General features: G+C 43.5%; 1 protein-coding gene across 1 annotated transcript in view; it reads right to left on the bottom strand.

Moving 5' to 3' along the window:
- The window catches only part of LOC120937548 (sulfotransferase 6B1-like), a 60,691-nt gene extending 51,577 nt beyond the window's left edge, over positions 1–9,114 (bottom strand). The window contains exon 1 of the mRNA XM_040350863.1: positions 9,022–9,114. The gene's annotated coding sequence lies outside the window, so the exon portion shown is untranslated. The remainder of the gene's footprint in view (positions 1–9,021) is intronic.
- Between the last annotated feature and the right edge of the window lie 6,239 nt (positions 9,115–15,353).

The following is a 15,353-nucleotide window of genomic DNA, read 5'->3' as shown; positions in this document are numbered from 1 at the left end:
TAAAAATTTAAAACAACAAACACATAATCTCAGCAGCATAGCAATTGTCCATGAAATACAAAGGGGGAAGAGGAAGGTGCATGACATGGGCGTGACAGTCCATAAAAGCAAGTGGGAGGGACATGATAGCCTTCACGCCACATATAAATAGTCCCAAAAAATACACAGAAAGAAAGTCTCTTGTATGGCTTCCGAATGTCCATTCAATTCATAAAAAGGAAGGAAAAGGAAATTTCCACATTACGATTCTCATTCTCCTCAACTTTTCCCAAAACCTTTGGGTCGATTCTGTCTGTGTTCATCCATATTTTACAGAGATCCTCTACCCCAAACCCTGCCTCACTGTAAGAATAGAACTCAATATCCACAGACAAACTGGAACTGATGCATTGGGCTAGACTTCGGGCTGGCATTTGGATCTCTCTCATGTGGTGCTCATTGGAATTTTGTAGACCGTGGGTGTGCGTCATTTGGCTAGCCCTTAAGGTGTCATTCCCAGGAACACTTTCCAGCAGGAGTCCGCCCTTAGTCATCTAAGCACATCCCATGGTATTTGAACAACAAAGATGAACAAAGAAGATTTCCATGTAAAAGATGTAGTCATCTCTTAATCCGCATAGGGTATAGGGCAGGTTATGAATAGGGTGTAGGGTATGAATGGGGTGGGCATTTCTTCATGTGCAGGGGGCTAGGGGTGACTGCTGGCTGGCTGGGGTTGATACTCCTCATCCAACATGAATAACCACAGAATCCACCTGATCAATTCAGGCCTTAACCATTGGAGGTATTAAAAATAATATTAATTATTGACACAAACATACGTAAAGCATACATAAATAAAAATGTTTCTCAGCAAGGGTTTTCATTATATAGAGGGGGTATAGAAAGATTTGTTCTGAGGTCCCCAAACCAAAGAGCCAATTAAGGGGGGGTTTTGGGCCAAAATTGGACTATCGCGGTACTGGTAACATGGATATGAAATATGGAAAGGAACAGGTAAATGATAAAAACATTTTATTGAATACAGTATTAATAAAGACACAAAGAAGGGGTACAGAGTTAAAAAACTAAACGACCAACACAACTCCAATGTAATGGTCCCCAGGGGGGGGGAGAGGAACAGTGGGTTGAAAGTCATATCGAACATCTTTACTAGTTTCGCGGCTTCAGCCGCTTCATCAGAAGAAGGTCTAAAATTAAAATGACAAAGCTTCAAACAGTTATATATTAAACAACAATTAAACAGGGTACATTGGGGAATAAAGGACTCAGCTGCTCACCTAAGAAACCCCCAACAACAAGCGAGGAGGGTGGTTGCCACCACAGAAGGTCCCGTGTGACGACCAGGGGGTACGCAATAGACGGATGGACCTGCTCATCGGATAAGTGAGATAAGGAAGATAATTAATATACTAAGCCCAGGACAGTGGATAAAAAGGTAGGTGCAAGTGACGTGGTGTCAACCGGTGATAAAAAATGATCAACTGAAAAGTGGAGTGAAAATTAAGTGGTGAGGTAGGGTGGTGATAGAAGGGCAGGTAAAGACAAGGAGAAAAAGGGAAGGAGAAAAGGGGGGACACCCTCCTGTGGAGGTCATACGTGGCTCCATCGAAAAACCTTAACCAGGACTCTCGCCCCCGGGCCCCCCTAAATGTGATACACTTCCTTGTATTCAAGGAAACCCCTTCACCTTCCCCTCTCTCTCTCTTCCGGCGCATAACTATTTGGAACTCCTGTTAAGAAAATTGTATAAAATAAAGAATTAAAAAAAAAACTGTTGTTGAAAAATGCCTTGGCACTGTACCCCCTCTTGAAATTGCTGCCAAGCAAAGACTGCAGATTGCAAATTTGGGGTCTTGATCAGAAACTTTAAAATATTTCCACACTGCAGACATGGTTTCCTTTGCTGGTAGCGCAGAATCAATTTTAAAACTAAACCCCAGGCAGCTATATAAAAAAAAAAAGCAAAACTTGCCAATCTTTAACAGTGCAGTTATCTTGCCATTAAAGGTAGTTATGCCTGCACTACATCTTGGACCAATGAATATATGCATGCTATTTGTTTGAGATATTCAGTAGTATGTTACTACTACTACTGTGTCTACTACTACTGGTTGCAGCATGTTTAAAAAACTCATGCACTTGTCAGTGTAGTAATAACTAAAACATACACTACACACTACAATGACCACAGGGGAGGGCTGGCAGGGGGGGGCAGGGTGGAAATCTCCCCCCGGGCTGGTGACACTATGCACAGCCACCGGCTGCCACTACCAAATGCTGTTTTTGCAGTGCAGGAATAGACCTGCTGGAGCTCTGTTAACACAGGTCATGGCCGCTGCTCACCTTCCACTGTGCAGCCATGCCTGTGTCGGCTCCGAGGTAGATGGCTGCAGAGCTGAGCTATGTCTTGTTTCACACATAGCTCAGCCTCAGTGCACACTAGTGCTGACATCCCCTTCTCTCTGCACAGACACGAGGACTCTGATGTAATGGGAGGCTCTGTGCGGACTCTGATGTAAGGGGGGGCCTCTGTGTGGACTCTGATGTAAGGGGGGTCTCTGTGCGGACTGTGAGGTAAGGGGGGCCTCTGTGCGGACTCTGATGTAAGAGGGGGCTCTGTGCGGACTCTGATGTAAGGGGGGCTCTGTGCGGACTCTGATGTAAGGGGGGGCTCTGTGCGGACTCTGATGTAAGAGGGGCCTCTTGTGATCATGAAAAATCTTAGACTGTTTTCCTCGATCCATCACCTTTCCACGCTCTATGGGCCACTTGACTGGACTTGCCCCCCAGGCCTAAGGCTGCCAGCCCTCCCCTGAATGACCACTACACAACACTGACTATTACCTAGGTGGGTGTTGGATTTCCCACGACTCAGTTTCTTTTGGCACAGGTTGCAAATGGCATCACTGTTATCAGAGGCAGACACACAAAAAAATTCCACACTGCTGAGCTTTGCAATGACGGCATTCTGGTGGTGGCAACAGCATGCGTTGATTGGCGGGCTGTCTGGCTGACCTCGGGTGCCGATACATGCTGTCTGACTGTGCCACTAGCTCCTTGCGATGACCTCCCCCTGCTTCCAACTCGTCTCCTCCTCCTCTCTGTCTCCCCATCTTCTTCTTCTCTTCGAGCGGCACCCACGTGACATCTCCGGACACATCGTCATCATCCACCGCTTCACTTGTATCTGACAACTCAGCAAAGGAAGCAGCAGCGGGTACATCATCATCACATCATACGTCCATGTGTGTAATGCTGCCTGACTGAGTCATATCCCTTTTATCTACAACCTCTGGCAATAATGGTTGCGCATCACTCATTTCTTCCAACTGATGTGTAAATAACTCCTCTGACAGATCAAGTGATGCAGCTGTGATGCTAGTGTTGGTGGTGGCGGCATGCGGGCGAGTGGTAACCTGAGAGGTGCCCGAAACTGAGCTGGAGGAGGATGGTGCGTCAAGGTTAGTGTTGCTCACGAATATTCGTATTGCGAATATTCGGCTCGAATATAGCATATTCGAGTATTCGCGATATATTACGAATTTCGCAGTGAATATTCGCAATTCCGAATATTCGCATTTTTTCAATTTTATTTGTAAAACAGATCACATTCTATCGACGTCTAAAAGCATTGCTGGTATGATTAGAGACCCTGGGCCGAGTAGCTAAGCTGAGGCGATCCTTTTATGTTGCCGAATATAAAAAAAAAAAATTGCGAATTTTCGCTAATGCGAATGCGAAAATGATTGCGAATTTTCGATAACTGTGGTAGGAGAACTCTGATTGTCTCTGATGCAAAAGGGGGGGGCTTTGTGTATGTTTCTGTTATGAATATTTGTATGTTTGATATTATTTTTTTTTGTAAGAAGGAAAAAATTGCGCATACCTTAAAAAAAGGGGAGAATACAGCAGCAACTCAAAAATGTTATACAACATAAATTAATACAAGACAGAAAATGGAGTCGCTCTACAAGAATAAAAAATATGTCTAGTGACAAGACATGTGGGCAAATTATAAAATAAGCAAGCGCAAATAACTTGTGAAATACACAGTGAAACAAATATATAAAGAAATATAGTCCCAATAATAGAAAAATAATCTTTCATAAAAATGTCTTTGATATGTGAAGTGAAAAAAAGTCCAAAGCATGCAGCATGAACATGTTCAATCTTCAAGGTGTTTGATTGACAAACGGCTGTGACAGATGGATAGAGTAAAGAATCACCACCAATGCAAAACACTTTTTATTTTCTATTGTAAAATATCACGAATATTCTGAGCCAATCAGAGTGCTCCTTCCGCATTTGCCGAATATTCGCAATTATTTTGTATTGTAAAATATCAAGAATATTCTGAGCCAATCAGAGTGCTCCTTCCGCATTTGCCGAATATTCGCAATTATTTTGTATTGTAAAATATCAAGAATATTCTGAGCCAATCAGAGTGCTCCTTCCGCATTTGCCGAATATTCGCAATTATTTTGTATTGTAAAATATCAAGAATATTCTGAGCCAATCAGAGTGCTCCTTCCGCATTTGCCAAATATTCGCAATTATTTTGTATTGTAAAATATCACGAATATTCTGAGCCAATCAGAGTGCTCCTACAGCATTTGTCGAAATTTCGCAATTATTTTCGCATTCGCAATAGCGAAAATTCGCAATCATTTCATTTCGATAAAATATCACGAATATTCGAATTTAGCGAATATATCTCGAATATTCAACTATATATTCGATATATATCGCAAAATCGAATATGGCGTATTCTGCTCAACACTAGTCAAGGTTACGAGCGGAAGCTGTAGAAGATTGGGTGTCCTGTGTTAGCCAGCCAACTATGTCCTCAGAACTTTTCGAGTTCAGGGTACATGGCCTCTGAACACTGGGCATTATTGTAGGGCCAAAGGGAATCACAGCACCACGACAGCCCCTGCGGGGTGGCCTGCCTCTGCCAGTCATTTTTTTTTATTTGTTTAGTTGTACTATGGGTGCAAGCTACTTTGACACCAGATATGAGTGGCACTGTGCACTGGCAGAAGTTGGCAGAGTAGACGCTGTAGGCCTGACACACGCCTACAGACAACTAACTGCTATTCTATTGCAGTCAAAATTGTGTTTTTTCTTTTTAAATGTAATATACTATGCCAGATATATTAGTGGTGGCACTGGGCAAGTGGGCACAGTATACAATATGAGCCTGACACACGCTGGCAACAGACTACTTTTCTATTGCAGTCAATTTTTTGGGTTTTTTAAATGTTATGTACTGTGCCACCAAGATAGATGAGTGGTGGGTGGCACTGGGCACAATGTACGCTGTACCCCTGACACACGCTGGCAGCCAGGCAACTGACTACAATTATATTGCAGTAATAATTTTTTTTTTAAATGTTATGTACTGTGCCACCAAGATAGATGAGTGGTGGGTGGCACTGGGCACAGTGTACGCTGTACCCCTGACACACGCTGGCAGTCAGGCAACTGACTACTATTATATTGCAGTAATAATTTTTTTTTTTAATGTTATGTACTGTGCCACCAAGATAGATGAGTGGTGGGTGGCACTGAGCACAGTGTACGCTGTACCCCTGACCCACGCTGGCAGCCAGGCAACTGACTACTATTCTATTGCAGTAAAACAATTTTTTTTTTAAATGTTATCTACTGTGCCGCCAAGATAGACGAGTGGTGGGTGGCACTGGGCACAGTGTACGCTGTACCCTGACACACGCTGCCAGCCAGGCAACTGACTACTATTCTATTGCAGTAAAACAATTTTTTTTTTAAAATGTTATCTACTGTGCCACCAAGATAGATGAGTGGTGGGTGGCACTGGGCACAGTGTACGCTGTGATCCTGACACACACACGCTGCCTAGCAGGCAACTGCAATTAGATTACAGGGGGAAAAAAGCAGACTGATATACTAGCCCTAAAAAGGACTTTTTGGGGTGCTGTCCTTACAGCAGTGATCAGATGAGTCTTTCAGGACTGGAGTGGACACTGAAAACACTAGCCTAGCTATAGATTTGCCTATAAATTCAGCAGCAGCAACACTCTCCCTCCTCTCACTAAGAATGCAGGTTTAAAATGAATCAAAAATGAATGCTGCCCGAGAGGTGGGAGGGTCAGGGAGGGAGGGTATGCTGCCGATTGGCTGGAATGTGTCTGCTGACTGTGAGGTAGAGGGTCAAAGTTTGCTCAATGTTAATTAATAGGCGGCGGATCGAACAGCGCATATGTTCACGCGCATCAGCGAATGCGCAAAAATCGCCGCAAATTATTCGTCGGCGAACAGTTCTGTACATCTCTAATAATGGACACTTCCAATAGTGAAGATGAATCATCCAAGCATTTCAAGATGTACGGAACAAGAAGAAAAAAACGAGGGTGCACATAGCATAAATCCGTAAAAAATGACCTTGCCGTATTTATTTAAAAAGTTTACACTCACATTTAGGTGAACATAACAAGCGCTTTAAAATCAGTCAAGCAGTGGGGTCAGTGTTCAACCTGACGCGTTTTGTTCTCATGAACGTCATCTGAGTGGACAGTATAGTATAGTGGTCAGTGTAGTGGACAGTATAGTATAGTGGTCAGTGTAGTTCTCAGTATAGTGGATAGTATAGTATAGTGGTCAGTGTAGTGTACAGTATAGTTCTCAGTAGAGTGTGCAGTATAGTCAGGGCCGTTTGAAGGAATTTGGGGGCCCCAAGCAAGAAGCGGGGGAGGGGGTGTTGCTGAGTTTCAAGTTGAGAAGCGGGGGGGTAAGTTGACAAGTGTAAAAAAGTATTCTGCTATAAACCAGATAAGCGGGGGGGGGCTGCTGCCGAACATCAGCCAGTACTTCTTCTGACTGCCTCCCCCCCATGTTCTTTTTAGCCCCCCCTCCCCTCCCTACCGCATACCGTTGCATACAGCTGCTGCCACCCTCCCTACCGCATACCGCCACATACAGCTGCTGCTGCCGAACGTCAGCTAGTACTTATTCTGACTGCCTCCCCCCATGTTCTTTTTACCCCCCCTTACCGCATACCGTGCTGCAGAAGATTCAGTTTGCTGTTCCCGGCCGGACTGAAAGGAAGTGAGCACTGAGTGTGTGCACTTCCTGTCAGTCCGGCCGGGAACAGGAAACTGAATCTCCTGTACCACGCGGATACGGTACCCGGCCGGACTGCAGGAGGAATTAGGAAAGGAGCTCGGCCACGCTACAGGCTCCAGCATTTATAGGAAGCTGCGCTCTGCTGGGGCCCCAGGCCAGCTCGGGGCCCCAAGCAGTTGCTTGTTTTGCCTGTCCTGTTCTGATGAGTATAGTTTAGTGGACATTGTAGTGGACATTACCCTATAGTGGACTGTATAGTGGTCAGTGTAGTTCTCAGTGTAGTGGACAGTATAGTATAGTGGTCAGTGTAGTATGTAATGGTCAGTAAAGGAATCAGTTTGGTCAGTACTATTGTTTTGTTGGAAGGGACTTGAAGAGTGATAAAAGTCTGCAGGTTAGGGGGTGCAAATTTCTTGCCTTGCCCCGGGTGCTGACAACCCACGCTACACCACTGCACGGTAGAGGTTCATTGCTAGTTTTTGGGCTGCATTTCTGCAAATGGAGTTGAAGATTTGATTAGGATCAGTGATGTCCTCAACGCTGAGAAATACAGGCAGATAGTTATCCATCATGTCATACCATCAGGGAGGCGTGTAATTGGCCCTAAATTAATTTTGCAGCATGACAACGACCCCAAACATACAGCCAATGTGATTAAGAACTATCTTCGGTGCAAGAACAAGGGTCCGGATTCAGAAAGGATTTACGGCGGCGTATCTCCAGATACGCCGCCGTAATTTTAAATGTGCGCCGTCGCATCTTTACGCCTATTCAGAAAGGCATTTACGTTAGTTTTTGTTCCTAAATACGACTGACGTAAGTCTCTTAAGCCGTCGTATCTTGGGTGCATATTTACGCTGGCCGCTAGGGGCGCTTCCGTAGATTTATGCGTAGAATATGCAAATTAGGTAAATACGCTGATTAAGAAACGTACTTGCGCCCATCTGATTTAGCTACGCCATTTACGTAAGGTGTCGGTCCGGTGTAACTTTACCCCTCATAAAGCAGGGTAAGTCATGTTAAGGTATGGACGTCGGAAGCGTCGGAACAGCGTCGTATTTTACGTTGTTTGCGTAACTCGTACGTGAATGGGGCTGGGCGTAAGTTACGTTCACGTCGACTAAGCATTGAGCCGATGTATGTTGGGGAGTATTTGCGATGTGACTCTGAGCATGCGCGCGCATGCGCCGTTTGTTCGGCCCCTCATTTGCATAGGGTCACGGTTCATTTTAATAAAACACGCCCACTGCCAACCTACTTTGAATTACGCGGGCTTACGCTGGCCCATATACGCTACGCCGCCGTAACTAAGGATGTAAATTGTTTCTGAATACGGTACTCGCTTGACTTAAGTACGGCGGCTGAGCACATATGAGATGCGCTACGCCCGCAGAAAGATACGCGATTCTTTCTGAATCCGGGCCAAGGAGTGCTGGAAGTGATGGTTTGGCTCCCACAGAGCCCTGATCTCAACATCATAGAGCCTGTGTGAGATCATCTAACCTACATCCACAGAAGATCTATGGTTAGTTTTACATGACATTTGAAACAACCTACCTGCTGAGCTCCTCAGAAATTGTGTGCAAGTGTACCTAGGAGAATTGAAGAATTGATGCTGTTTTGAAGGCAAAGGGTGGTCACAATAAATATTGATTTGATTTAGATTTCTCTTTTGTTCATTTACTTTCCATTTTGTTAATTGATAAAAATAAAACTTTTAACACTTCTATTTCTGCATTCCTAATTTACAGCATGTTTTCACATCTATCTAAAACGTTTGCACAATACTGCATATACTACATACATGGATATCATTAACGCGTAACTCCACTTTTGTTGAGAAAAAAACATTCCCCCTCTGGGTGATGTCTGTACATTACAAGGACTTTGATAAACTTTGTTGCAGATTCCTACCTTGTTATTCGAGATGAGTCTGGGATGGGAGTGGAGCACCACGTTTGACAGGAAGCATGTGACCTCCACTCCACAAACATTCCATACATTCCATACGATAGAAACAAACATGGATGTGGAGGTGACGTGTTTCCTGTCAGATATGTATTTCCCGATGATATCTGGCTGCAGACTGGAACTCCACTCTCCACAGGGAACATGTGGCCTCCAAAGTTTTTTCTTCTAATCGGCTTTAACCCTTTCGCTGCCAGAGTTGTTTTTGCATTTTCTGCACACATGTATAAAAAAATCAATAAAAAAAAAAAAGAAAAATAGGCCTGAAGTTTACATAAAACTCCAAAATAATATATATTTTCTGAGAGCAGACACCCTAGAGAATAAAAAAGGGTAGTTAAAACATTTTATGTCACAAGATATTACCATAAAGGTCTGGGAAATGCAAAATTTCAGTAACAAATACACCAAATACACATACACTTCAGTACCCTATATTTTCAATAGTCGACGCCTCAAAAGCTATAGGGGGGCTATAGGTCTTTAGTTTAGTGCTATGGAGGAGGTCTGATGTTTTAAATATGTCTCTCTGGCGTGTGCAGCGATATGTAACATGTGTATCGCAAGCAATGTTTTCAAGCATAGGCTCCCCCCGACGCTTGTGTTTACATTCATATGTGCGTATATATGGGGGTGGGAGGGGTCTCAATTTTTTTGGAAGGGGTGATTTTATGTGCTTGGGTGTAACCCTCCTTTATGATCAGGCCATTTTTTTCATACGGCACTGCATTACTTTAACTGACAATTGCACAGTGCCTTAAAAAGTATTCATACCCCTTGAAAATGTTGTCATATTACAATCAAAAATGTAAATGGTTCAATTTTGGTCTAATCTGACCAGAGTGCCTTCTTCCACGTTTGCTGTGACCCCCACATGGCTTCTCACAAACTGCAAACGAGACTTCTTATGGCTTTCTTTTATCAATGGCTTTCTTCTTCTCACTCTCCCATAAACACCAGATTTGTGGAGTGCACCACTAATAGTTGTCCTGTGGACAGATTCTCCGACCTAAGCTGTGAATCTCTGGAGCTCTTCCACAGTTACCATGGGCCTCTTGGATGCTTCTCTGATTATTGCTCTCCTTGCCTGGCCAGTCAGTTTAGGTGGATGGCCATGTCTTGGTAGATTTCCAGTTGTAAAAAACAGTGTAGCGCTGGAAATTGAATCAAAATGAGTAAAACAATGAACGTAAAAAATGAAAAATACGTGATATTCAAAAACCTTAGAAAAAAACAATGAAGTGAAAATCTTAGGATATATGCAATTGACATATAATATATTCAAATGGTGAGTGATCAGTGAAAACAATGAGGCCAATGAATCAGCAGATGGAAATCCAGAAAGGAAAGTTCAAAATATAAAAGGAAGCTATGAACATCCAGGCCCGGATTCACGTAGATGCGCGTATCTTTGTGGGGGTGTAACGTATCCTATTTACGTTACGCCTCCGCAACTTTGACAGGCAAGTGCCGTATTCTCAAACCAAAGTTGCGGCGGCGTAGCGTAAATAGGCCGGCGTAAGCCCGCCTAATTCAAATGTGGTAGATGTTGGGCGTGTGTTATTTAAATGTAATGTGACCCCACGTAAATGCTCCAAATTAACCCGCAAGAAGCCAATGCTTTCGACGTGAACGTAAATGACGCCCAGCCCTATTCGCGAATGACTTACGCAAACGACGTAACATTTTCAATACCTTTCCGTATTTGGAGATGAAATCTCTTTTCCTCTAGACGTAAAGAGTGCCCCCTTGTCCTCAGTGTTGACCGTAAAGTGAATAACTCAACACCAAGTTCACTATATGGACCCCTTATATATTTGTACATGTTGATCTTATCCCCCCTTATTCTCCTCTTCTCAAGAGTGAATAAATGTAGTTCTTCTAATCTTTCCTCATAGCTGAGCTCCTCCATGCCTCTTATCAGTTTGGTTGCCCTTCTCTGCACTTTCTCCAGTTCTCCTATATCCTTTTTGAGAACTGGTGCCCAAAACTGAACTGCAAATTCCAGATGAGGTCTTACTCAGGGGTCAAATCCTGGGGAAAAAAGTGTGGGAACTCCCACCCAAGATCCACTCCCCCACCAAAAAAAAAAAAATGATACGCTCATATGCTTAATTACTAAATCGCATGGTTTTTTTTTTCCGATCCACTGTACCTTAGTAATCCTATATATTACTGGCCACAAGTTCTTTCTAAATACCGCGATAACTCTCGGCAGACCTCCGCAATGTCTCCTGGGAACAAAGACAAAAGCTCCCAGGAGACATTGCGGTATCGAGGAAGTGACGGAATACCCGCATGCTACCCGATGAATCCATATACAGGAAGCGGCCAGTAACATAAAGGATTACTAAGGTTTGCCTGCCCCTGACAGTGACTCGAGCTAGGCATCGCCGCTTAGTGAAGAATTGGCTCGGGCGGCTCGGCTGCTCTAGTCCTGCAAAGGGAACTGCGTTCCTACTGTGAAAAAAGTGCAGGAACTCCGTTCCCACACGTTCCCGCAGGACTTGAGCCCTGGTCTTACTAATGATTTGTACAGGGGCAAAATTATATCTCTGTCTCTGGAGTCCATAACTCTCTTAATACAAGAAAGGACTTTGCTCACTTTGGAAACCGCAGCTTGGCATTGCATGCCATTATTGAGCTTATGATCAACTAAAACCCCCAGATCCTTCTCCACTACAGATCCCCTCAGTTGTACTCCCCCTAGCATGTATGATGCATGCATATTCTTAGTCCCTAAGTGCATAACTTTACATTTATCAACATTAAACCTCATCTGCCACATAGTTGCCCAATTAGACAGAGCATTGAGGTCGGCTTGTAAATTGGAGACATCCTGTAAGGACGTTATTCCACTGCATAGTTTGGTGTCATCTGCAAAGACAGAAATGTTACTTTTGATCTCAGACCCAATATCATTTATAAAGATATTAAAAAGTAAGGGTCCCAACACTGAACCTTGGGGTACACCACTGATAACCTTAGACCATTCAGAGTATGAATCATTAACCACTAATCTCTGAATTCTGTCTTTTATCCAGTTTTCTATCCATTTACAAACTGATATATCCAATCCTGCAGACCTTACCTTACACATGAGCCGTGTGTGCGGAACTGTATCGAACGCTTTTGCAAAATCCAAGTATACCACGTCCACTGCCACCCCTCTGTCCAGAGTTTTACTTACCTCTTCATAAAAGGAAATCAGGTTTGTCTGACAACTTCTGTCTTTCATGAATCCATGCTGTCTGCTGCTTAAATAGTTTGTTTCCAGCAAGCACTCATCCATGTGATCTTTTATTAAACGTTCCAGTATCTTCCTAACTATAGAAGTTAAACTAACAGGTCTATAGTTACTTGGTAAAGACTTTGTTCCCTTTTTTTAAAAAGGGGCACCACATTGGCCCTGCACCAATCCAGTGGTACTATTCCTGTCATTAAAGAGTCCCTAAATATTAGATACAGTGGCTTTGAAATTACAGAGCTCAATTCTTTTAGGATCCGTGGGTGGATGCCATCTGGTCCAGGTGCTTTATCCACCTTTATTCTGTCTAAATATTTCTGGACCATATCACTTTTGAGCCATTGTGGATTTGGGGCTGTGTCACTCCCACCCCCATTTTGGACATGAGCTCCCCCATGCTCCATTGTATACACAGAGCTGAAGAAAGTATTTAATACATTTGCCTTCTCTTTGTCCCCAGTCACCCACTCTAGATTATTTTGCAAGGGCTCTACATGCTCAGACTTCACCTTTTTACTATTAATATATTTAAAGAATTTTTTGGGGTTTGTCCTACTATCTTTTGCAATCTGTCGTTCGTTTTGAATTTTTGCATCCTTGATTTCCTTTTTACATATTCTGTTATATTCTTTGTAACATTTAAACGACACTAGTGTTCCTTCATTTTTATATTTTTAAAAAGATATTTTCTTATTGTTTATAGCTTTTTTAACTTTGACCATGAGCCACATAGGTTTTATTTTTAGCCTTTTAAACTTATTGCACATGGGAACATACTTTGCAGTGAGGTTCCAAACAGTCTTTTTGAAGAATTCCCATTTCTGTTCTGTGTTCATCGGTGCCAATATTCCCTCCCGATCTAAGTCCTCGAAAGCAGCCCTCATCCTTGGAAAATTTGCTCTCTTGAAATTTAGTGTTTTTATCTTTCCTGTATGTATTTCTTGCTTATAGTTAACATTAAATGAAATCATGTTATGATCACTGCTACCCAGGTGTTCCTTTATCTGAACATTAGTAATAAGCTCTGCATGGTTTGAGATTACCAGGTCCAACAGAGCATCATTCCAATAAACTGGACCATAAAATTGTCCTGCAATAGGTTTTTTAATTTTTGTCCTTTAACTGTCCCAGCGGTGCCATTATTCCAGTCAATTTCTGGGTAGTTAAAATCCCCCATTATTATCACCGTCCCAGCCCTTGCAGCCCTTTCCATCTGTGCAAGGAGCTGAGTCTCCACCTCCTCATTAACATTGGGTGGTCTATAACAAACTCCAATGATTAACTTTGAACTATGCACATCTGTATGCAGTTCCACCCATAATGCTTCAGCCTCATCACACTCTCCATCAACCAGGTCCTCTTTCACGCTTGCTTTGAGGTCACTTCTCACATAGAGACAGACCCCCTCCACCTTTCCTTTTTACCCTGTATTTCCGAAAGAGAGCATAGGCAGGAATATTAAAAGCCCAGTCATGTGAGGATTGAAGCCAAGTTTCATCAATACCGATTACATCATAGCTCTCCTCATGCACCAGAGCTTCCAACTCACCTGTTTTGCTTGGCAGACTTCTGGCATTGGTGAACAAACACTTAAATGTATTGTTACATTTTTCTCTGGTGTTTTTCATATAATTTTTAGTAGTACAAATGGCACTATAATTTCCAATGGCTGTTTGCAACATGGGAACTTTCTTGTCACCTCCCATAGCCCTCCCCCCATCTATCCCCATTCCACTCTCCATTAATGTCTGACCCCTAACTGACCTGTGTGCCTGATGTAATTCTAGTTCACCCTCCCCCTCAAGTCTAGTTTAAATACTCCTCCAGCAGTCCCATAAACCTCTCCCCCAGCACAGCAGACCCCCTTCCATTCAAGTGCAAACCGTCTTTAGCATATAGGTTGCACCCCAATGAAAAGTCAGCCCAGTGCTCTAGAAACCCAAATCCCTCCTTCCTACACCAGGTGCGGGCGTAGCGTATTATATTTATGCTACGCCACCGCAACTTAAACAGGCAAGTGCAGTATTCACAAAGCACTTGCTCCGTAAGTTGCGGTGGCGTAGCGTAAAAGGGCCGGCGTAAATCTACGGAAGCGCCCCTTGCGGCCAGTGTAAATATGCACCCAAGATACGACGGCGTAGGAGACTTACGATGCTCGTATCTTGGCCATATTTATGCGTAACTGATTCTAAGAATCAGGCACATAGATACGACGGCTCACATTCGGACTTACGACGGCGTACGTGGAGATACGCCGTCGTAAGTCCTTTGTGAATCTGGCCCCAGGTCTTTAGCCATGCATTCAGGGGGTTCTCTACATCATATCACTTTGAGCATATAGGGATGTATTAGGACACTAAGGGAGATGAAATAGCATCAACCCCTAGCATAGAAAAGTGAACATAGAGCGAACATGTTCAAAGAATTAGGACAAGGCCTATAAGGGATTTGTACTTATGTCAAGCTTGGAGTAAATAGGAGTTGTAGTAACAACTAGTGCTTGCGTATGAGAGGCACTATAGTTAAAGTAATAGTACTTGCGTATGAGAGGCACTATAGTTAAAGTTAATATAGCCGGATTCAGGTAGACTTACGCCGGCGTATCTAATGATACGCCGCATAAGTCCATGGATGCGCCGTCGTATTTATGTGCCGTATTCTTGTAATAAGATACACCTGAATTTTGGCTTCCTACGACCGACATAAGTCTCCTACGCCGTCGTATCTTGGGTGCATATTTACGCTGGCCGCTAGGGGCGCTTCCATTGATTTACGCGTCGAATATGTAAATGAGCTAGATACGCCGATTAACAAACGTAGTTGCGCCTGGCGCATAAGTACATGCCGTTTACGTAAGGCGTACGTCTGGCCTAAACATAAACCACCTCTATAGGTGGCGCAGCCAATGCAAAGGTATGGACGACGGAACAGCCGTTGTATTTTACGTCGTTTACGTAAGTCGTACGTGAATGGGGCTGGGCGTAGGTTACGTTCACGTCATTGCTATTGAGCCGTCGTATCTTACCGCGTA

The sequence above is a fragment of the Rana temporaria genome, chromosome 4 (genome assembly GCF_905171775.1).
Source record: "Rana temporaria chromosome 4, aRanTem1.1, whole genome shotgun sequence".
NCBI classification, from domain to species: Eukaryota; Metazoa; Chordata; class Amphibia; order Anura; family Ranidae; genus Rana; species Rana temporaria.
This window is presented reverse-complemented; position numbering and strand designations above follow the sequence as displayed.